Source organism: Rattus rattus, chromosome 7 (genome assembly GCF_011064425.1).
Source record: "Rattus rattus isolate New Zealand chromosome 7, Rrattus_CSIRO_v1, whole genome shotgun sequence".
Classification (NCBI taxonomy): Eukaryota; Metazoa; Chordata; class Mammalia; order Rodentia; family Muridae; genus Rattus; species Rattus rattus.
In genome coordinates this window covers 64,326,553-64,352,347 of record NC_046160.1, presented here as the reverse complement: position 1 = coordinate 64,352,347, position 25,795 = coordinate 64,326,553, and positions in this window count along the sequence as shown.

The following is a 25,795-nucleotide window of genomic DNA, read 5'->3' as shown; positions in this document are numbered from 1 at the left end:
TTTCCCTTTGAAAGTATTTCCCTCTTAACAAACATCAACTAATGGAAAATGATTTTTAAATTTCTTTTATTTCCACATAGAAACTATAACTGATGAATAGTTCAAGCTTCGTGAAGCAGCAATCAGCATCTCCTTCTGTCCTATCTAACCATGCCCTATTTTGCACGCATACTTTGGCATCTACCTCTTAACCAATTCCAAAGTGGGAAAATAAGTACATTTTTTATCAATCTATCAATATTATACTATAAAAACATTTGACTATCTGTTTTGATGCAACTTACAAATTTCAATTTAACCGTACAATACTATACAAATAACATAAAAGTCATTCCCCAGAAGTGCTGTTGAAAGCTATCTTCTAGACTGGGTATGTCTGGTGCACTCATGAACTGCCAGCAGCAATAGATACCTGCACAAGACTTACAGGAGATGGGTCACATTAGCATTTCATACAAATAAGGGAGGAGTTCAGGAGGAATTGGAATATGTTACCCTGTGATGCAATCACTGATATATTGCCTACACCATGTTAAATAGCTCCCATCCTTATTCAATATCAACTCTAATTAAACTTAAAATATCACACAAAGACATGAAAGCAAAAAGTGAGAAGTAACTGTGAAGCAAAGGAATTGAGCAGAACTGCAAAAAAGGACAACAAAAGATGATGAAAACGTGAATAGTATCAAAATGCAATTGTGTAAATATAAAATAAAATAAATAAAATTTATTTGAAAACCATGGTGTACATAATTTCATACACTATGAATTTATGAAACTTAATCTACTTCTTTTTTGAAGCTTATACTTTGAATACTTATGAATTGTACTTATACCCCTTTTGTTGAAAATAGGTTCATTTCTCATATAATATATCCGGATTACAGTCTCCCCTTCCTATATTTTTTTGAGTTCCTGCTGACAGCCCCTGCCATCCAGATCTACTGCCTTTCTTTCTCTCATTTGGAAATAACAGGTTTCTAATGAATAACAACCAAATATGATGAAATAAAATATAGTAATATAAAACAGAATCATCACTTCAAGGCAGAAAAAATCTGATAACAAAAAAAAGTCAGCTTCCCAGAATAGGCTATATCCTGAGGCATACCAGAGGTCCACTGAACTCAGAGCATTTGGTAAGAACCCCTTGACATCCCACAGCTGCCACTGGGTGCCCGGTGGACCCTGGGACTCCCATCCTCCCAAACACCGAGACTGCAGAATACCACTCACCTTCTGCTTCTTCCTTTCTTCTGGGACAGACTGATAGCTAATCTGCCTCTGGAAGAGGCTATATCTTGAGGCATACCAGAAAATCCTCTGTGGTCAGAGGATTTGTTAAGAAAGCCACATCCACTGAAGTCTGACAGCTGCCTCTGGGGACAGTCATACAGCAAAACTGCCACCCGCTAAATATCACTCACCTTCCACCAGGTCCTTTCTGCTGGGACAGACTGCTAAGTAGTTTGCTCCACAGAAGACATCATATCCTGAAGCATACCAGAAGAACCGCTGCACTCAGAGGATTGATACCACATCCTGAGGCATCCCGGGAGATCTGCTGCACCCAGATCATCTGACACCAAAACCTGAGACATGCTAATAGATCTACTGTACCCAGGACACCACAGCTTGAAGGCATCCCAGGAGTTCCTCTGTATACAGAGTAAATGGACAATGGACACCACAATATGAAGACATACCAAGAGCTCTGTCCCATGCAGATCAAATGAACCAAAAGACTGAATGTCATCCTGGAGTATGGCTGCACACAAGGAAACAAAAACCACAGTCCATAGGCCACCATGGAGAACAACTTCACACAGGACAACAGTTTGACTGTTCCTCTGAAGACCCAACAACTTGAAGGTCTTCCAGGATATCAACAGCAGCCAGGGCAATAAATCCACAGATTCTCTGTCCCTCTGAAGACTCTGCAGTTGGAAGGCCCCACAGGAGGTCTGCAACAGCCAGGGCCACTGGCTTACTAGGAGCCCTGTAGCAACCCAGGGAAAAAGGCAGACTGCAGACAGAGTCACTCAGACCATCAAACACAAGGGATAACCAGATGGTGTAAGGCAAATGCAAGACCACAAAAAACAGAAGCCAATACATGTGGGCATCATCAGAACACAGTTTGGCCAACACAGCAAACCCTAAATACATCAACACACCAGAAAATCAAGAAGCTGACCTGAAATCCTATCCCATGAAGATAATAGAGTCCTTGAAGAAGAATATAAATAACTAACTGAAAGAAATACAGGAAAGCACAGGTAAACAGGTAGAATCCCTTAAAAGTGAAACACAAAAATTCCTTAAAGGAACACAGGAAAACACAATCAAAAAGTTAATGGAATTGCATAAAGTGGTCCAAGACCTAAAAGTAGACATAGAAACAATAAAGGAAACACAAAGGGAGGCAGACTTAGAAATCAAAACCCTAGGAAAGAGGTGAGGAATTACAGATGTGACTATCATCAACAGAATAGAAGAGATAGAAGAGAAAATCTCAGGTGTAGAAGATACTGTAGAAGAGATTGGTGCAACTGTCAAGGAAAATTCAAAACATGAAAAACTCCTAACCCAAAACATTGAGAAAGTTCAGGACACAATGGAAAGACCAAATCTAAGAATAATTTGAGTTGAGGCAACAAAGATTGCCACCTCAAAGGACCTGAAAATGTCTTCAACAAAATCATAGAAGAAAATTTCCCCAACCTAAAGAAAGAGATGGCCATAAAAGTGGAAGCCTATAGAACACCAAACAAATAGGACTAGAAAAGAAAATCCTCTTGTCATGTAATAATCAAAACACAAAACGCACAGAACAAAGAAAGAATATTAAAAGCTGCAAGGGAAAAGGGCCAAGTAACATACAAAGGTAGACCTATCAGAGTTATACCAGAGTTCTCAACAGAAACTATGAAAGTCAGAAGAACCTGGTCAGAGGTCATGTAGACTCTAAGAGAACACAAAAGCCCAGGTTACTATACCTAACAAAACTCTAAATCAACATAGATGTAGAAACCAAAACATTATAGGACAAAACCAAATTCAAATGGTATTTATCTACCAATATAGCCTTACAGAGGATCCTAGAAGGAAAAATGCAACACAAGGAAGATATCTACAACAAAGAAAAGACAAGATTTTCAGCATCTCACAAGAAAACCAAAAGGAGAGAACCATAAGCACAGAAAGCTACTTACAAAAGCAAATAAAATAGGAACCAACACTCAGGGTCTTTAATATTTTTCAATATTAATGGACTCAACTCACCAATAAAAAGACATAAGTTAACAGGCTAGATACACAAACAAGATAAAGCATTTTGCTGCACACAAGAAACACAGCTCAGTAACAAAGACAGGCACTATCTCAAAATAAAAGGACAGAAAAATGTGTTCCAAGCAAATGGTCACAAGAAACAAGTAGGAGCCATCCTAATATCCAACAAAATAGACTTTCAACCAAAAGTACCTTTTTCAAAATTGACCATATATTGGTCACAAAACAACCCTCAACCATAAGCATTTGACAAAATTCAACACTCTGTCATGTTAAAAGTATTGGATAGTCAGTTTCTATATGAGCCCAGAGCTGACCCAGTCCCACAGCTCTCTATACCCAAATCCCATAGGGGAAAGAGCTGGCCTTGCAAAAGTGTGGACAATCCTAAATGCTCAGGGGAGATCACTACTTCTGCTCACATTCCTGGCCCAAGAGGAACCCGCCTAGAACCCTCTGGGCATAGGAACCTAGGAGCAGGGAGAGTATCTTTCCTGTCTCTGCCTGTGCCCAGAGCTAAAAGCTAGTTACAATGAGCTCTCACAAATGTGAGAGCAGAGATAAGACCACCACTTCTGCTCTGAGGGATCTGCCTGGTGCCTTCAGGACAAATGAACCCAGGAGAAGTCTGTAATGGGACCCTTAAAGTTTCTGACTGTGCCTGGAGCTGACAACAGTCTCACAGCTCTCTATATCGAGATCCTGCAGGGAGAAATCCAGTCACCAGGAGTGCTGACAAACAGTCTTACAGGAGAGTAAAGCCTCTGTCAGAGACATCCAGATGGCAAGAGGCAAGCAAAGAAACCTAAGCAACAGAAACCAAGATTACTTGGCATCATCAGAGCCAAGTTCTCCCATCAAAGCAAAACCTGCATATCCCAACACACCAGAAAAGCAAGATTTGGACTTATAATCAAATCTCATGATCATGATAGAGGTCTTTAAGAAAGACATAAATAATTCCCCTAAAGAAATATAGGACAACGCAGGTAATCAATTAGAAGCCCTTGAAGAGGAAATACAAAAACCCCTCAATGAACTACAGGAAAACACAACTAAACAGGGGAAAGAAATTAGCAAAACAATCTAGGATCTAAAAATGTAAATAGAAACAATGAAGAAATCACAAAGGGAGATAACCCTGCCAAATAACACTATTTAAAAATGGGATACAGAGCTAAACAAAACATTCTCAGCTGAGTATTATCAAATGGCCAAAAAGCACCTAAAGAAATGTTCAACATACTTAGTCATCAGGCAAATGCAAATCAAAACAACCCTGAGATTCCACTTCACACCATTCAGAATGTCTAAGATAAAAAAACTCAGGTGACAGCAGATGCTGGAGAGGATGTGGAGAAAGAGGAACACTCTTCCATTGTTGGTGGGATTGCAAACTGGTACAACCACTCTGGAAATCAGTCTGGAGGTTCCTCAGAAAAGTGGACATTGCCCTGCCTGAGGAACCAGCTATACTTCTGCTGGGCATATACCCAAAAGATGCTCCAACATATAACAAAGACACATGCTCCACTATGTTCATAGCAGCCTTATTTATAATAACCAGAAGCTGGAAAGAATCCAGATGCCCTTCAACAGAGGAGTGGATTCAAAAAAAAAATGTGGTAAATCTACACAATGGAGTACTACTCAGCTATCAAAAACAATGACTTTATGAAATTCATAGGCAAATGGAGGGAACTGGAAAATATCATCCTGAGTGAGGTAACCTTGATCACAGAAAAAACACATGGTATGCACTCATTGATAAGTGGCTATTAGCCCAAATGCTTGAATTACCCTAGATGCCTAGAACAAATGAAACTCAAGACGGATGATCAAAATGTGAATGCTTCACTCCTTCTTTAAAAAGGGGAACAAGAATACCCTTGGCAGGGAATAGGGAAGCAAAAATTAAAACAGAGGCAGAAGGAACACCCATTCAGAGCCTGCTCCACATGTGGCCCATATATATATAGCCACCCAATTAGACAAGATGGATGAAGCAAAGGAGTGCAGGCCGACAGGAACCGGATGTAGATCTCTCCTGAGAGACACAGCCAGAATACAGCAAGTATATAGATGAATGCAAGCAGCAAACCGCTGAACTGAGAATAGGACCCCCGTTGAAGGAATCAGAGAAAGAACTGGAAGAGCTTGAAGGGGCTGGAAACCCCACATGAACAACAATGCCAACTAACCAGAGCTTCCAGGGACTAAGCCACTACCCAAAGACTATACATGGACTGACCCTGGTCTCCGACTTCATACATAGCAATGAATAGCCTAGTAAGAGCACCAGTGGAAGGGGAAGCCCTTGGTCCTACTAAGACTGAACACCCAGTGAACCTGATTGTTTGGGGGAGGGTAGTAATGGGGGGAGGGTGGGGAGGGGAACACCCATATAGAACGGGAGGGCAAGGGGTTAGGGGGATGTTGACCTGGAAACCAGGAAAGGGAATAACAATCGAAATGTAAATAAGAAATACTCAAGTTAATAAAGAAAAAAGCACCTAAAGAAACGTTCAAAGTCCTTAATGATCAGATAAAATGCAAATCAAAATGATTTGAGGTTCCACCTTACACCAATCAGAATGGCTAAGGTCAAAACCTCAGTTGACAACACATGTTGATGAGGATGTGGAGATAGAGATCACTCCTCCATTGCTGGTGGTATTGCAAACTGGAACAACCGCTCTGGAAATCAATTTGGTGGTTCTTCAGAAAATTGGAAATAGATTTTCCAATAATCCCAGAAGTACCACTCTTGGGAATATACCCAACAGATGCCCCACCATGCCACAGGAGCACATTTTCAACCATGTTCATAGCGGCCTTATTTGTGGTAGCCAGAAGCTAGAATCAATGCAGATGTCCCAGATGTTCCACAACAAAAGAATGGATACAGAAAATGTGATTCATTTACACAATGGAATACTATTCATCTAACTAGGACATCCTGAGTTTTGCAGGCAAATGGGTAGAACCAGAACATATCGTCCTGAATGTGGTAATTCAGACAAAAAAGGACATGCATGGCATGTATTCACTAATAAGTGGACATTATCCAAAGAATAAAAAAGTAAAAAATACCCAAGATACAGTCCACAAAACTCAAATTTCAACAAGCTGAAAGGTCCAAGTGAGGATGCCTTGGTTTCACTTGGGAGGGAGAAGAAAGCAACCACAGGGGGAAGAGAGGAAGGACCTGGGATGAAATGGGAATAGGGTTGGAGAAAGAGGGGAACATGGTCTGGTATTGGGTGGGGAAAAAGGACTGAAGCTCTAAAGGCCAGCAGAAAGAATGGAAATAGGTGACCTCCAGAGGTAGGAGGTTGGAAGGACCGTCCAGAACATATCAGAGACCTGGGAAGTGAGAGACCCTCACGACTCAAAGAAGAGGACTCTAGATGAAATGCCGTGTAGGGAAGAGAGGGAACTTGTTGAACCCACCTCCAGCAGAAAGACAGAGCATCAAGTGAGAGATGGGGCTGTTATCCCACAACCATAACTCTGACCCATAATTCTTCCTTTCTGAAAGAAATGCAGGGGTAGAAATGGAGAAGACTCTAAAGAAAAGAAAGTCCAAGGCTGGAGAGATGGCTCAGTGGTTAAGAACACTGACTGTTCTTCCAAAGGTCCTGAGTTCAATTCCCAGCAACCACATGGTGGCTCACAACCATCTGTAATGGGATCTGATGCCCTCTTCTGTGTGTCTGAAGACAGTAACTGTGTACCCATATAAATAAATTAAATCTTTAAAAAAAAAAAAAAAGAAAGTTCAGCGGTAGTCCCAAAGGAGGATCCAACTCAAGGGGTGGCCCCCAAGACTTTATACCACTACTGAGCCTATGGGGTGCTCACAAAAGGGACCTATCACAACTTCCCTCTGAAAGACCCAACAAGCAACTAAAAGAGTCAGATGCAGACATGTGCACCTAGCCAATTATCAGAAGTTGCTGACCCCTCTGGTTGAATTAGGGGAAAGCTGGAGGAAGCTGAGGAGAAGGGCAACCAACTGAGGTGGACCAGCAGTCTCAATTAATCTGGACCCCTGAGATATCTCAAACACTGGATCACCAACCTGGCAGAATACACCCTCTGATATGAAGCCCCAAACATATATAGAACAGAGGACTACCAGTCTGGGTTCAGTCAGAGAAGATGCACCTAACCCTGAAGAGACTGGAGGCCCCAGGGAGTTTAGAGGTCCGGTTGGGTGAGTGTGGTGGGGACATTCTTGTGTAGACAGGGAGCTGGGGAGGTGGTGTGAAACAGTCTGGGCAGACCTGGCAGGGAAGAAAATCTGGAGGGGGGGGAAGGAGGAAGGGAGGGAGGAGGGAGGGAGGGGGGGGAGAGAGAGAGAGGGGGGGGGGGGGAGGGAAGAATGGATGGAGGGAGGAAAGGGGGAAGAAAGGAAAGAAGGAAAGTAAGAAAGAAGGAAAGAAAGAATAAAATAAAGAAGAAAAGAAGGAGAGAAGGAAGGAAGGAAGGAAGGAAGGAAGGAAGGAAGGAAGGAAGGAGGGAGGGAGAGAGGGAGGGGGGAAAGTAAATAAGAATGAAGGAAAGTAGGAAAGAAAGAAAGGAAGGAAAGAGGAAAAAATCAAGAGCAGACACAATAATCATAGACCCACTTGTTCACACATTCAGAAGCTCCATAGAAGTTCTATATCCTTTAAAGACATACAGGAAAACACAAAGATAAGCGCTATCTCAGGGTAAAGGTTTGGAAACTATTATAAGCAAATGGACCTGTGAAACAAGCTAGAGTACCAATTTAAATAGTTAACAAAATAGACATCAAACCAAATCTAATCAAAAGAGATAGTAATGTACACTCTGTACTCGTCAAAGAAATAATTAACAAAGAGGACTTTTTACAAGTCTTAATATCAATGCCCCAAACACAATGACACCCATGTTTGTAAATGACAGACTTAAATAGCTTAAATCACACACTGACCATCACACACTTATAAAAGTGAGAAACCTCAATAATCTACTCTCATCAATGGAAAGTCATCCAAATAAAACCTAAGCATAGAAATGCTGGTGCTAACAGATGTTATAACCCAAATGGACCTAACAGATATTTCCAGAACATTTCATCCAAATACAAAAGAAATGTCTTCTTCTCTTCACTTTAAAGAACTTTTTCCAAAGCTCAGTCTATGTTGGACACAAAACAAGTCTCAAAAGACACAAGATAGCTGAAATCATTCCATGAAGCCTATTAGACCAATACAGATTAAAGTGAGAAATCAACAACAGAAACAACAGTATGCTTACAAAATCATGGAGACTAAACAACTCTCTATTCAATAAAAAAAAAAATGGGTAGGACAGAAAAAAAGGAAATTACAGATTTTCCAGAATTGCATAAAATATATACAGAGCAAAGCTGAATTTATATGATACAATGAAAGTAGTGCTGAGAGGCAAGATCACAGCACTAGGTACATACATTTAAAAAAATGGAGGGCTCTCATCTAGCAACTTAACTGCAAACCAGGAAGCTTTAGAACAAAAATAAGTAATCATGGCCAAGATAAGTAGGCTGCATTGAAAAAATTAAACTGAGGGCTAAAACTGAGGGAGGGGGAGAAAATGAATGAAAGAAATAGTAGCTTGTGACAGGAACCGGATGTAGATCTCTCCTGAGAGACACAGCCAGAATACGGCAAATACATAGGCAAATGCCAGCAGCAAACCACTGAACTGAGAACGGGACCCCCGTTGATGGAATCAGAGAAAGGACTGGAAGAGCTTGAAGGGGCTTGACACCCCATATGAACAACAATTCCAACCAACCAGAGCTTCCAGAGACTAAGCCACTACCCAAAGACTATACATGGACTGACCCTGGACTCCAACCTGCATAGGTAGCAATGAATAGCCTAGTAAGAGCACCAGTGGAAGGGGAAGCCCTTGGTTCTGCCAAGACTGAACCCCCAGTGAACGGAATTGTTGGGGGGAGGGCAGTAATAGGGGAAGGATGGGGAGGGGAAGATCTATATAGAAGGGGAGGGTGAGGGGGAGGGATTAGGGAGATGTTGGCCTGGAATCTGGGAAAGGTAATAACAATTGAAATGTAAATAAGAAATACCCAATTTAATAAAGATGGAGAAAAAGTAAATAAATAAAATAGTAAAAAGCTAAAAAAAAAAAAAAAGAAATGGTAGCTTGAGAAAATAATCAGTTAGCAAGCCCTTAACCAAATGAACTAAAAGGTGGAGAAAGTGTACGTCCAAAAAACAAAATTAGAAATGAATAGAGGAACTCAAAAAAGACACTTCAAGTACATACCTAAATATCTATACTCCTCAAAATTGGAAAATAAAAAACAAGTGGGTAATTTTACTGATAGGCAACACTTAACAAATTTAAATCAAAACCAAATAAACAATTTATACAGACCTACAGCCTCTAGTGAAATAGAAACAGTCATAAAAATCTTTCAAACAAAAAGTAGTCATGGCCAGATGGTTTAGAGAAGAATTCTACCAGACTTTCAAAGAAGAATTAATGCCAATACTTCTCAAACTATTATACAAAGGAGAAACAGAAAGAACATCACCAAATTTATTCTATGGAACTACAGGTGCTCTGAAACCCAAACAACATAAACTCAATAAAAAAATAGAATATACACCAATCTCCCTTATGAAAGTAGATGCAAAAATACTTGCAGGCTGGTTCTAAGAACACATCAAAAAGAATATCCATCATTATCAACTAGGCTTCATCCTAGAGATTTAGGGATGATTCAATATATGAAAATCAATAAATGTAATCTACTACATAAACAAACAAATGCAATTCAAAAAGCACATGATCATCTCATTAGATGCAGAAATTTCCTTTGGCAAGATACAATACTCTTTCAAGATAAAGGACCTGAGGAGATTAACAATATAAGGAACATCCAAATATAATGAAGGCAATTTAAAAAAAAGTTATAATCAACATCAAATTAAATAGAGAGAACAGAAAAGCAACCTGCTAACATCAGAAACAAGACTATGTTGTCTGCTCTCTCCATATCTATTAAACATAGTACTTGAAATTCTACCTAAGGTAAGAAGACAACTGAAGGAGACCAAGGGGATACAAATTGGTAATCAAGAATATTTTTATTGGATATATTTTATTTACATTTCAAATGTTATTCCCTTACCTGGTTTCCCAGACATAAGCCTCCTATCCCATCCTCCATTCCCCTTGTTCTATGAGGGTGTTCCCCTTCCCCAACCACCCACCCCTTCCTGCCTCCTTGCCCTGATATTCCCCTATGCTGGAGGGGGTTCAGCTTTGGGGGTACCAAGGGCTTCTTCTCCCTTTGGTGCCCAACAAGGCCATCCTCTGCTACATATGGAGCTGGAGCCATGGGTCTGTCCATGCGTACTCTTTGGGTAGTGGTTTAGTTCCTGGGAGCTCTGGTTAGTTGTTATTGTTCTTATGAGATTGTAAACCCCTTCAGATCCTTCAAACCTTTCTCTAACTCCTCCAATAGGGACCCCTCTCTCCATTCAATGGTTGGCTGCTAGCCTCTTTATTTGTCATGCTCTGGCTGAGCCTCTCCAGAGACAGCTATATCAGGCTCCTGTCAGCATGCACTTCTTGGCTTCATCAATATTGTCTAGTTTTGGTGGCTGTATATATATGGGCTGGATGCCTATTGGGCAGGCTCTGAATTTAAAGGATCTTTATTTGCAACTAATATAATAGTATATATGAGTGACCAAAAATATTTTACCAGGGAACTTCTACAGCTTATAGACACTTTTAGCAAAGTGACTGAACACAAGATTTTCTCAAAATGATCAATAGCCCTCTTATGCACAAATGACAATTAGAGAAAGAAATAATGAAAATATTATCTTTCAAAAAAGCTTCAAATAATATAGAATGTCTTGGAGTAACTCTAACTCAGAATATAAAATCCTTTTATGAAAAAAACTTCAAGTCTTTGAAGAAAATATCAAAAAAGAAAAAGGTTTTCTATGTTTATAATTAGTAAAACTTATATGGTAAAAAATGGTCATATTACCAAATGCAATTTACAGATTCAATGCAAGCTCCATTAAAATTCCACCATATTTTTTTCTTTTTCTAACTAATTTTTTATTTACTTTACATTCTAATCATACATGCACTATCACTCCTCTCCTCCTATTTCCTGCTCCAAGCCACATTCCCTTCTCCCCAATGCAGCACAGCTAGAAGAAAGGGATCCAAACACAGACAAGAGAGGCAAAGACAGTCTTCACTTCAATTATTAGGGGATTCACAGGAAGGCTACACTACACATCAGATATATACACATATATGCATGCAGGTACCTAGGTCTAGCCCATGTGTGCTATTTGGTTGGTGGTTCAGTCTCTGTGAGCACCATTGGCTCAGGTTCATTGAACGTGTAGTGTCCCTGACCCCTCCTGTTTCCCTCAACCCTTTCTCCTCCTCTTCTACTGAATTCCCTGAGGCCCCCCTATGATTTGAGCATGGGTCTTTGTATCTGTTTCCCTCAAGTACTGAATGAAACCTCTCAAGGGAGAGTTACACATGGCTACTGTCTACAAACATAGCAGAGTATCATTAATAGTTTCTGGGGTTAGCGCTCTACTATGGGATGGGTCTCAATTTGGTCCAGTCATTGTTGGCCATTCTCTCAATCTCTGTTCTATCTTTATCCCTGAATATATTTCAAGCAGGACAAATTTGGGGCTGGAGGCCCCTTCATTATGGAACAATGAAGAACCAGGATAGCAAAATTATCCTGAACAATAAACGAAGTGCTGGAGGTCTCACCATTCCAGATTTCAAATTAAAACATAAAAACAGCACAGTATTTGCATTAAACCAGATGTATTCATCCATGGAAGACCCAGACATAAATCTATACCTATGGACACCTGAGATTTAATAAAGAAGGCAAATATATGCACTCAAAAAAAGATAGCATCTTTATCCAAAGCGGTTGTTCAAACATATGTGCATATGTAGAAGACAATAAATAGATCCATACTTATTTCTCTGCACAAAACTCTAAACAGAATGGTTTTAAATACATGGAACAGAATGTAGCCTTCTGAACAGAATACTTAGCATGGGCACTAAGATCAACAATTAATAAATGGGACCACATGAAACTGGAAAGCAAAAGATATTATCAATAGTAGGACAATGAGTCAGCCTAAAGAATGGCAAATGATTTTTACCAGCTCTACACCCATATTAAAAAACACATGTAATTAGATATCAATAATAATAATCATAATCATCATCATCAAAATTAAAAATGGAGTATAGGCTTAAAAAAGGAATTCTCAATGGAGGAAATTCAAATGACTAAAAATCACTTAAAGAAATGTTCAGTAGCCTTCTTCTTTGGAGAAATTCAAATCAAAACTACTTTGAAATTCCATCATTCCCCTTTCATAATGTGACAGTTCATACTAGAGATGAGGTGAAGTCCAGGATAGACACTTCTTCATTGCTCGTAAAAGTGTAAATTTGCACAGACAGTATAGAATCAATATGGCCACTCCTCAGAATTTTGGGAATCTACCTACCTCAAGATCCAGCTGTACCAACTCTTGGGCACAACTCTTGTTTCATCCTACTACAAGGACACTTCCTCAACCATGTTCATTATAGTCAAAAACTCAAAACAACCTACAGGTCCCTCACAAGAAGAATCAACAAGAAAATTTGGTACATTTACACAATAGGTTATTGCTCAGCTGTTAAGAAAAATGTCACCATGATATTTACAGGTCAGTTGATAAACAGAAAAAAACACATCAATCTGATTGAGGTAACCCAGACCCAGAAAAATAAATATGGTATGTGATCACTTATAAGTGGATATTTACTATTAAGAAAATTATAACCAGTCTATAATCCATAGACCCAGAGAGGTTAGCTAAAGAGGAAGGGTCTAGAAGAGATACATGGATCTCCCTCAGAAGAGGACATAGATCACATTTCATGGGGATGGGAACAGAAAGATTAGGTAGGGGTGAGAGCAGGTAAAATGAAAATGTTAATTGAAGACAAAGACAGCTAGAGTTGGTGAACTTTAGCTGGACAGTGGAGAGAGCTAATGCAGGGAAAGTACCTGGTATCTACAAAGATAACCATAATGAAAACTCCTTAGTAACGAAGGATATGGAGTCTCAACTAGTGATCTCTTGCCTCCAGACTAGGCTTTCAGTGGAGGACTGGGTTTAGTTCAATTGAGTCCATGGACCACAGAATCCCATGGAAATACCCCAAACAATGCACACTGTTGCTAAGACAAAAGGCTGTTCTCTACAAACTGACAGCAAAGTCAGATAGCAGAGGGCAATACCCACTCTATTCATTGAGCATGGAGAGTTTGCGTTTGTGCCCACATGGAGCTTTTACCCATATGCCCTAGTGTCTTTGATAAGAGGGAGGTACTTTTTCCAGCTATCGATAAAGAAACAGAACTCCAGCTAAGTGACAAAACCTTTGTTCTCCAAACTCTCTTGGCTGAAAAATATACTAGGGCAATGGTGTCACAAAGCTTGTGGGAGTAACCAAGCAATGAGATTTGACTTAAGACCCACATGCATGGTATGCAACTCACAACCAACACTGCTTGGCTTGACCAAAAGCTAGAAACTAGATAGCCAGAGTCTGGGGATAAAACCAAATACTACTGTTATTTTTTAAACATAACAATGACATGACTCCTAAGAATATTCTGTTAAACTCATATCAGTGTCTTATTTAGCCATCATCAGAGAACCTTCCTCCTGAAGCAGATGGGAATACCCATGGCCAGATATGCCAAGAGTAGGACCTCAGAACACAAAGCTCTAAATGGGATGTCTCCACCAAATCCTTCCCCTCAGAGCTAAGGGATACCTAAAACACACTGTGCTCCCTTTAACTTTGGAAGAGAGAAATTAGTCAAATAGTCAAAATACATGTGAAACTGCACTACTGCCACTTATTAAAAAGCAGGTCTGTACAGTGGAAGCACCACAAGAAGTGTGTCATCAAGACAAGCTATAACATTTTTTTAGGAAACCAATGTTGAGCTTATTTTTTAAGGATTCTCTTCATTCAGAGGTACCAGCAAGCATCCAGTAGGCACACTGTCAACTGTTTAGACAATTTCAAAGTGATACTCACTTCTCTTAGTAATAAATTTAAAATTAAAATATAACTCCATATAAAAAGAAAGATATAAATCATTCTGGACTTAAGAAATTCCCATCCAACGATATTTAATACTGAAACTAGCTAAGGAAATAGCACCATTAACAGTGGCTCAACATGCCAGAGTTTGGATTTACATGTTAGGAAAGTTGGGATTCTATAACTAGCAAGAAAATTAAATAAAAATTTAAGAAAATAAATTCTTGTACTAACTTCTGACTTTTAAAATATGTTTCTCTAAATTCCAATCTATGTTTTTTGTATTTTTGGCATCACCTTCAACAATGTTTTCATTAATTTCTACAAACATACCTTTGGTCATAAAAGTGCTAATAACTGGTTATTTTCTAAGATGAAACAATTTCTGCATCTGCATATGCAGCTGCACCCAGCAAGTCGCTAAACCCTCAAGTAGAATAGAAAAGGCTATGACCTGTGCAAACAATGCCAGCATGTTTCCTAGCAGATCTATAACGACAACAACAAAATAATACATATGTAGAGGGAGCATAATGCAAAGGGACCACTATGGTTCACATATGACATTTATTTGTTATTTTAAGGTACTGTTAATTTGCCTATTTCTGAACTCCCTACATAATTGTACACTAAAAGAAGATTTTGATTATGTAATAAGTTATAAATGCAATAAAATGCTACTTTTAAAGTACTGTACCCCCTGCTTGTTACTGCTCCCCAAAGAGCCTAAATAAACTTTATCAGTGAGCATTTGTTCCAACTGCTATTTGCCAAATGAGAAACTTGAACTGAAAAAGAAACCTTAATAAAGCCAAATTTAAAATCGCTGTGCTTCATTCTATGCAAACATGACATTTAAATTAATAGCATCCATCTCTACCCCTTAGGATTTATGATATAATTTGAAAAACTACAGATGGCGTATGCTCATTTCTGCCCTCTTATTTTTTCTCAATCAGAGGCATTGTTACTGGGAATCTAAAGCAGTGTTCTTGTAGCTGTTTCTGTTCACCATGTTGAATGTAAAATTAACATGGATTTATCAACAGGCATCACAGCCTTAAGGAATTACCAAAAATGCATGTATATGGCATGTCCCTTTCTCAGGGAACAAATAACTGTTGATGCTATTTTTTGGAAAACTAGGTCACGTCATAAAAAGGGAGACAACTGTAGCAGCATACTTCCCTCCAAGAAGAAATGCATCTCCGTTTCTGAGCTGTTATAAGCTTTGCAAGCAAGAGAAACTTTGCACGACAATTATGTCGTATGCTATGTTTTGCCTAGTGATGCTTCAACCTTTTATTGATTACAGGCCACATAACTTCAGGCAGACAGAAGAAAAGTAACCCCTCGTGATGCTGAAGCCAGTGTTGTTTATGAATATCCCCTGCTGTGTTAAGTGACTCACACATCTGTCAGGTGTGTTACATTATAGCCACAGGAAAATTTCAAACAGGTTGTGTGCCAAGCATAATGCTTTGTCTCAGACCTTGTCAATCCTGCTGATGGATGAGCCCCATACTCTAAGGACTAAGGTTCTAAATGTGTTTATACTTTGCCTGATCACTGAATCACATCAGGAGGCAGAAAGCTCTGGTGGTTCGAAGGAGTAAGATTACTTTTAATAGAGAGTACTTTTCTTGACTCATAAAATGTGTGGGTTTTAAGCTATCCTAGGAAGGTAGTCTCTTAGTCCTTTGTAATGATATTTTATATAAGCTTCATTTAACAGACTAATTTTCTTTAACTCAAAACAAATTAATTCTGAACAATTTTCAAAGTCTACCATGCTTTTTGAAGAAGCTTACTACTGTCAGCTTTACATTTTGCAGAGTGACGTGTCTAGAAACAAAAAGGTTGTAAGCTTATTATTTACTGAATAACAATGTAAGTTACCATAACAAAAGCTAAGTTAGATGAGATTGTTTTATGAGGATGGTGTATGTGTGTTCCACTTAAATATTATAAGTGGTAAACCCATCATAACGTTTCACAGTTTAATCTACACACTGAAGAGGTTTTGAATTGCCTTTGGCAAGGGAATCAATAAAATATACCTCTATGATACATCAACTCAACTATTTTCCTTTAAAATTGTATAAAATGCATATTAAAGTCTGAATAAAAAATGAGTACTGTTCCAAATAGTAACAATGTACTTCTTATATTAGCATCACAAAGAAGTTGCCTATTTTGTAACAATTGCTTTCAAAGTTTACTATATTTAAGTCCTATACAATATGTAATATAAATCCTAGTATATTCTCCTCTAAATAAGGTTAAAACAAATCAGGAATAGGATACACAAAGATGAACAAAGAAGTAAACGATGCTATTTCAGATAGCTATCATATGTCAATCTCTTCTCAGTTCAAAATGCTACAATATGTAATATTATATTTGAGAAAACACACTAGCAATTTAATTCCTTTCTGAAAAGATGACTATCATCTTAGTTAAAATCGTACAAAGTTACAAATTTCTGTCCCAATCCCTTGGGATAAAGCCACAAATTGTGAAGTTAACAACTTAGCAATGTACCAAAATAAAAAATTCTAACAGGGCCCATGGATGCCAATAAGAATATGGCTACACTTACTGCTCATAACAAACAAAAGGCAACCCAGCAATTGGTAATAGTGAAATGAATAAGCAGATAGCATCATATTTACAAAATAGAATTCTCTTCAATATTAATAATACAGTGTATATAGGACACCATCCTATCATTTAATGGCCAAAAATAAACAACTCAGTTACAATGGGCAAATAACCTGAATGTTCTACTTTTTAATAAAAGGAACACAAGTGAACAATGGGTATGGGAAAATTTATTCAATGTATTTGTCTTAGAAATGCACATCAAAACCATAGTAATGTATCACCCTACACGTTAGATGGCTACTACCAAAAATCATGAAAAAAAAGAAAAATACTTACAACTGCTTCTTGTTCCCTAGTTCTGTTTGGTTACAATACCTTTCCTCTTGTTGTTGTTGTTGTTGTAGTTGTTGCTGTTCTTGTTCTTGTTCTTGTTCTTATTCTTGTTCTTCTTCTTGTTCTTGTTGCTATTGTTTTACCCTGGCCTACAGAGATATCCTACTTTAAGTTCATAACAAGGATGCTGAGCAACCTACAGTAGAACCTCTAACATCTTAAGCCAAGATTATCTTTCCTCTCTTAGTTGACTTTCTCAATCACTTTGTCATTGTTATACATAAGGCATTAACACAGATCATTTCTTCTTAGCAATAATGGTATGGGGTAAAGTGATTTCCATTTGAAAGATAAGAAAAAGATAAAGTACAGAGGAATTGAATTCTCCTGGTTTTTGTTTCTGTTTCTGTGATAAAATATGCTGACAAAAAAACAAGTTGAGTTCATTGATCTACAACTGCAAGCTACAGTCCATCAGTGCAGGGAAGATAGAACAGAAAGCCAAAGCAGTCAGTGATATAACACCCACAGGGAAAACCAGAGATGTAGAAATGAATGCATGCTGACTGCTCAGCTTACGTTTCTGAATGCTTCTTTACCAACGGAATAAATCGAATTGAGCTGAATTCGACTGTAGTAAAATAGCAGGTTTACCCAGTGAACGTGATTGTTGGGGGGAGGGCGGCAATGGGGGGAAGATGGGGAGGGGAACACCCAAAAAGAAGGGAAGGGGAGGGATTAGGGGGATGTTTGCCCGGAAACCGGGAAAGGGAATAACACTCGAAATGTAAATAAGAAATACTCAAGTTAATAAAAAAAAAAAAATAGCAGGTTTATTGGGGCAGATCGTGCACTGCTTCATGGACCTCACAGGAGGGTACTGGTGAAATCACAAGGCTAGGCTGGAGTAGGGGGATTCTTAATGGAGAGGAGGAGGTAGTTATGATGTGATGGTGAGAAACTGAGGCTACAGCCTTCCTTGATGAGTTTAGGGACCTATAGGAAGTTCTTCAGGGGTCACTTTGGAATCTGGAACGAGGAGCTAACTTTGTTCAATATTTTATGAGGAACCTTGTAAGCTTGGGCTCCTGGTTAGAAGGGCTGGGACCTTTTAGTCCAGGCCATCTTGTCTTTGTTCCAAAGCCTCCAGTCTAACACTTTGCTTACTCTTGTACAGTTCAGTCCAACAAATACTGCTAACCACGTTCATTTTGTGTCTCCTTGCCTCAATTAACACCTTCCCTTGTATATATGCCCTCGGGTTAACTTGAGTCCTTTCCCAAATGATTCTAGATTGTATTAATTTGACAAATAAAACTAACAGTAACATAAGCTCCAAAAGGCTTATTGATTGATTTTATGTCTACAATAAAAAAATTATGTTCTTCTGGCTAGAGCAACTAACATATAAGAGTGTCATTTAAAGAACTAAAGAATCCCATCCACACACTTACTAATTTTCTACATTTTGTTTCTTTTGTTACTCATCTGCTTCTATATTTTAGTTGTTTTTTCCCCTTTGATTCAAGTTGTTATTTGTACTAAAAAAGACAACCAGATTGGACTGGTGAACATCTCTGGAATATACTAGAAACGTAGGACAATGGAAACTCCCAAGAACCTAAGAGGGTGACCCTAGCTAAAACTCCTAACAATAAGGGATATGGAGCCTTAACTGGCCATCTCCTATAACAAACTTCCAATGGAGAGATTGGAAAACCAACCCAGTCACAAAACTTTAGACCCAATTTGTCCTTCCTATTCAGGTGTAAAATATAGAACAGAATTTGAGGGGAGGGCCAACTAATAACTTGCTGGGCTTGAGACCTATACTACCAGAGGGATTCCACCCTTGACACTATTAATGCTATTCTGCTGTACTTGCAGACAAGAGCTTAGTATAAATGTCATCAGAGAGGGTTCACTAATGCAAAAACTAATGCAGAGACACACAGCCAAAGATTAAGTGGAACTTGGAGAATCCTGTGGAAGATGAGGAGGAAGGATTTAAGGAGCCAAAGAAGTCCAGGACACCAAATCTAAAGAATCAACTAACCTGGGCTGATAGGGACTCATAGAAACTGGACTGACAACCAGAGAGCACAAATGGAACAAGCAAGGCTCTCTGCAAATATGTAGCAGTTGCACATCTGGTTCTTTATGTGGAACTCCTAAAATGGAAGCTGAGGCTGTATCTCACTCTATTGCTTGCCTTTAGATCTTTTCCCCTAATTGTACTGCTTTGTCTAACCAAAGAGGAAGATGCCACCTAGTCTTACTGAAACTTGATATGTCAAGGCTAGTTGATATCCATTGGAGACTTCCCCTTTTCTAAGGAGAAAGGGAAGAGGGGTCGACGGAGCAAGAGGGAGGGGTTAGAGAGGGGAAAGGGGAAAGTTGTGATTGGGATGTGCATAAATGATCATTTTTTGAAAAGGTTCTCTGACAATCTCATACCTGCACATAAAGAATTCTGCTTACATTCACTCACTGCTGGCTCCTATTTTCTTCCCATCCCTGTAAAAGCATCCTAATTCCTATATTTCACTTTATCATGGTCTTTTACCCACTGAGTTTAACAACCTCCTCTATGTAACTGTGGGTTTCAACTCTCCACTGAAACCTGATGGGATTACCTGTGTATAAACAAATGAAGGCTTGTCCCTCCCTGAAAGCCATCAGTCTTTTCCCAAACCATGAAAGGCCCAGTCCTATATAAACCCAGTGCACATAACTGCAGCCTACTTCCTAGGCATATGCTATACCCAGAAGAAAGCATTTCACCTACCTTCTCCATATCTTTTCATCTTTACATTCTTTCCATACCTTTCATTTGTCATGTTCCCTGAGCCTTACAGGAGAAAATATAAAAAATAACTCAGCTGTCCCTTGTCCGCAACCCCTTGGATATCTACGAAATTTTGCCTTCACCACAGTTAATTGCAAAGAGAATCTTCTGAGTACAGCCAATTGCATTATTTGTTTATGACTTTAAACAAAACTATTTATAAAACATATCAACTTAGCGAAACATTGTGAGAAACACTCCCTCCTCCAGGACCCAATACTTTCTTAGTTATTTTTTTATTTGAAACAGAATAATTATTACATTTTAAAAACATGTGATCCTGGAGATAACTTTTTCTACATTTAAAGTACTAAATCCCAAAAACTAAATTAATATTCAATATTCTCTCTCTCTCTCTCTCTCTCTATATATATATATATATATATATATATATATATATATATATATAAAACAACTGGCAAGAGTACTCCAGTTGTTTAATAACGTGATACTATTTAAATTATGATTACTTAAAAATCATGCTAATATCCTTACACCTGTACTACCTCAAATTTCTTCACTGTAAATATGTCAGAATAATCTTGGCACCAGCCTATTTCTGGGACTTATCCTTCTTTCCATATTTTAAATCTTTTCAGGTTTTCTAATATCTAAAGAAACCTTCCTTAACTTTATTGCAGTTCCTACCATTCCCCACAATGGCTTTCATGAAGTAAGGGATGGAATATTATGCCAAATATGACCTATGGCAAATCAGAAAAAAAAAAAAAACACTTAAAGCATATCTTTCTAGTCCTTAGTTTTAGGCTCCCCTCCACAAATTCCTTCTCTTACCTTCTACTTCCCCATCCCCTATTATTTGACCCTCTTATTCCAATCTCTTGTATATCCACAATAATCTAATCTATAGTCCCCTACCCAGATCAATTCATCCACCCAAGTCCCTTAATGTATGCTAACTTCTGTGGATATATGTGGATTGTATCTTGCTTATCAATGACTTAACGGCTACTATGCATATATAAGTAATTTTTCTGGGCCTGGTATACATAGCAAAGTATGATTTTTTTCAAGTTCTATCCATTTATCTTCGAATTTCATTTTGAAGGCTAGTTTTTATCTCTTAATCTGTTAACAAACCTCGAAGATTTTTTTCAATTTCTGTCTGTTTTGAAAAGAGTGGCAATGAAGATAGTTAAGCAAGTGTCTTTGTAAGAAGATAAAGCATCATTTAGTTATATGTCCAAGAGTGGTATAGCTTCCTGAACAACCACCACATTTATTTCCAAAGTGTTGTACAAGATTGCACTCCCACTAGCAAGAGAAGAAGGATCACTTTAACTTCATAGCCTTGTCAACATCAACTCTCATTTTATTTATTGATCTTGGCCACTCTGACTGGTTTAACATGAATTCTCAAAGTACTTTTGAATTGCATCCCTGATGAAAAAGGGTGTTGAAGACATTTTTCCCTTTATTTAAAATAACATCATTTTTTCATAAAATAAGTCCTATTGCAGTTTCTCCATCCTCTCCTGCTCCCACTTCCTCCCCACCTCCCCTCTCATCCAGATCCACTCCCTTTCCTTCTTTCATTAGAAAAGAAACAGGCTTCTAATAGATAATAAAATATAATAAGATAAAACAAAAATAACACATTTGAATAATAATAAAAAACCCACAGCTCTCTGTATCCAGATCCCATGGAGAGAAAGCAGGACTCTCAAAGTACAGACAATCCTGAGAGCACAGGGGAGACCACCACTTCTGCTCACATTCCTGGCCCAAGAGGAATCCACTAAGAGCCCTCTGGACCCAGGAACATAGGAACACTCAGGGACAGTATCTTTCTGGTCTTTGCTTACACCCAGAGCTGAAAGCCAGTCACCAGGAGCACTGACACACCTGAGAGCAGAGGTAAGACCATTACTCCTGCTCTAAGGGGCACACCTGGAGCCCTCAAGACACACAAACCCAGGAGCAGTCTGGGACAGAACCCTTCTGGTTTCTGCGTGTACCCTGAACTGACCCAATCATACATCTCTCTAAATCTCCTGGGAGAGAGAACTGGACTCTCAGAAGTGGGGACGATCCTGAGAGCTCAGGGGAGCCTACCACTTGTGCTCATATTCCTGGCCCAAGAGGAGCCAACCTAGAGCCCTCTGGACACAGGAACATATCAACAGTCAAGGATAGGATCTTTCTGGTTTCTGCCTGCTCCCAGAGGTGACCCCATGCCACAGATTTATGTACCCAGATCTGGATAAAAGAAAACAGGTCTATAGGAGTGCTAACACAGAGGCTTACAGGAGAGTCAAAGCACTGTCAGAGACAACAAGACCAATTAACACCAGAGATAACCAGATGGAAAGAGGCAAGCACAGGAACCTAACGAACAGAAACCAAGATTACTTGGCATCATCAGAGCCAAGTATTCCCATCAAAGCAAATACTGTATACCCCAACATACCAGAAAAACAACATCTGGAATTATAATCACATCTCATGATGATGATGGAGGACTGTAAGAAGGACTTAAATAACTCCTTTAAAAAATACAGGACAACACAGGTAAACAAGTAGAAGCCCTTAAAGAGGGAACACAAAAATCCCTTAAAGAATTACAGGAAAACACAACCAACCAGGCGAAGTAAGTGATCAAAACTATCCAGGATTTAAATATGGGAAAAGGAACAATAAAGAAATCACAAAGGGAAGCCACCCTGGACAGAAAGCCTAGGAAATAAATTGGGAGTAATAGACACAAGCATCACCAACAGAATATAAGAGATAGAAGAGAGAATCTCAGGGACAGAAGATATCACAGAAAGCATTGACACAACCATCAAAGATAATGTAAAACACAAAAACACTCCTAACCCAAAATATCCAGGAAATCTAGGACACAATGTGAAGATCAAACCTAAGGATAATAAGTATAGAAAAGAGCGAAGATTACCAACTTAAAGGACCAGGAAATATCTTCAACAAAATTATAAAAGAACACTTCCTTAACCTAAAGAAATCGATGCCCATGAACATCCAAGAAGACTACAGAACTCCAAAGAGTTTGGACCAGAAAACAAATTCCTCCTGTCACATAATATTCAAAACACCAAATGCACAAAACAAAGAAAGAATATTAAAAGCAGTAAGGGAAAAAGGTCATTAATTGACCATATAAAAGCAGACCTATCAGAATTACACCAGACTTCTCATCAGACACTAGAAAAGCAAGAAGATCCTAGGGAGATGTCATACAGACCCTAAGAGAACACAAATGACAGCTCAGGCTACTATATCCAGCAAAACTCTCAATTAACATAGATGGAGAAAACAAGATATTCCATGACAAAACCAAATTTACACAATATCTTTCCACAAACCCAGCCCTACAAAGGATAGTAGATGGAAAACTCCAACAAAAGGAGGGAAGACTACACCCTACAAAAAGCAAGAAAGTAATTTTCTTTGCAATGAAACCAAAAGAAGAGAGCCACACAAACATAATTCCACCTCTAACAACAAAAACAACAGGAAACAACAATCACTATTCCTTAATCTCTCTTAACATCAATGGACTGAATTCTCCAATAAAAAGACATAGAGTAACAGACTGGATATGCAAGGAGGACTCAGCATTTTGCTGCATACAGGAAACACACTTCAATGACAAAGACAGACACTACCTCAGAGTAAAAGGCTGAAAAACAATTTTCCATGTGGATTTAGTGGGTTTTGCTTTCTTGATGCCCTACAAACCCTCTACCTCTTACCCTATCTTTGCCTCCTTTTCCTCAGAGTTCTTTGAGCCTTGAAGGGAGGGATTTGTTGGTGACAATTTAGGATTGTGTGTTCCAAGGGCTCTTACTCTATACATAACATCTGGCAGGGTGTCTCTGTATTTATTCCCATCTGCTGCGGGAGGAAGCTTATCTGATATGGGTTAAGAAAAGTGCTAATAGAGTAGCATAGCAGAATGTCATTATAAGTCATTTCACTGTTTCATATTTAGTATTGTTTAGTTTTGCCCTATGTGTCCATGGGCTATTTAGCTCCAGATACTTGGTTACCCTGGCAATGTTGTGTTCCATCTTGTAGAATCAGCTTCAAATCAAATTGGATATTAGTTGTTTATTCCAACAAGTCTTGTACCACCACTGCCCTAACATCTATTGCCAGCAAGACACCATTTTTGATCAAAGGTTTTGAGGCTGGATTGGTATTTACATTTCTCATTTGGAAGCATACATAGTACTTTCCTGTACCAAAAATGCTAGAATAAATAGTTATATGATCTAGGTAGGCACTGGCCCAACTTGTCCACATTTGCTGCACTGTGTAGGTGATGTCTTCAGCAATGGAGCCTTGTTATCAGTTTGTGGAAACCTATCAATTTGACAATGGCATCTATTGCTTGGGAATTCCTATAGGACCCCTTTTGCCAAGAATTCAATAAAATATAATACAATTTCAGGACTGGAAATTTTGCTTGGTGGCAAGAGATAGCTAATTGAGGAATTATTTCCCTGATTGATTGGTGATTTTGGTTAGACCACAGTACTGACTAGTTTTATGTCAACTTGACACATGGTAGAGTCACTGAAATGAAGAGAGCCCCAATTTAGAAAACGCCTCAACAGATCCAGCTATAGACATGTCTGTAGGGCATTTTCTTACTGATTGATGGAGGAAGGGTTATATCTTTGAAGGTGGAGCCTGCCTGGACTGGTGGCTCTGGGTTTTATTAGAAAGTATGCTAAGCTGAGAAGCCATGGCAGGACAATGGAGGCTGACATAAAGATCTCTCTCTGTGTATTTTCAGGTTGTTATCAATGTTCTTAAGGGATGGATGGTAACAGGCTTTGTATGTTTAAGTGGGCAATTATATCTTATCAATTGAATCTAAGATTATTGTGTTGTGTGTTCTTTTATGTGAGGGTTTGAGTGTAAGAACTGCAGCTGGAGACACTGGGCTGCAGCGGCAGAGTTGGGGTGTGTTTCAGCAGAGATATCCAGCAGATATCTTGGGACACCGCGATTCAGACCCAGCGAGGTAAAAGACAACAATATATTTTTTTATTTTTGTATTTTTACAACAACAGATGGCAAACCAATGTGATGGGCAAGAATCCACTAGTAGTCCTAAGAGCTGAGAGAAAGTTTTTATTTTCTAAGTAAGAGGAGGCCAGCACCATGTTAAGTCATGCGATATTTTAAGGGCAGGAATTCAAACAAAGAAACAGGGAAGCAGCCTGGGCTGGCAGGCTGTAGGTCCCCTGCTGTGTGATAAGTATTGGCAGCTTAGAGAATTAGAGATTAAAAGCTACTTTTTAAAGAAAGTTGTTTAGAAAGTCTTTCAGGATATGCATATTCTTTTTAACATGGGCTCCACAGGAATTTTGGGTTGAAATCCTAGTTAGACAAGCTACTTCTTAATTACAGGTATTATTAAAAGGTGATTAAGTTTGTTTTTAGAAAGAAGAGAGTAAAGAGATTACCTGAATCAGGTGGGGATTTTCATCCATGGTTCAGAACATAGATAGGGAAAAATTAGTAACTACCTCCAAGGAG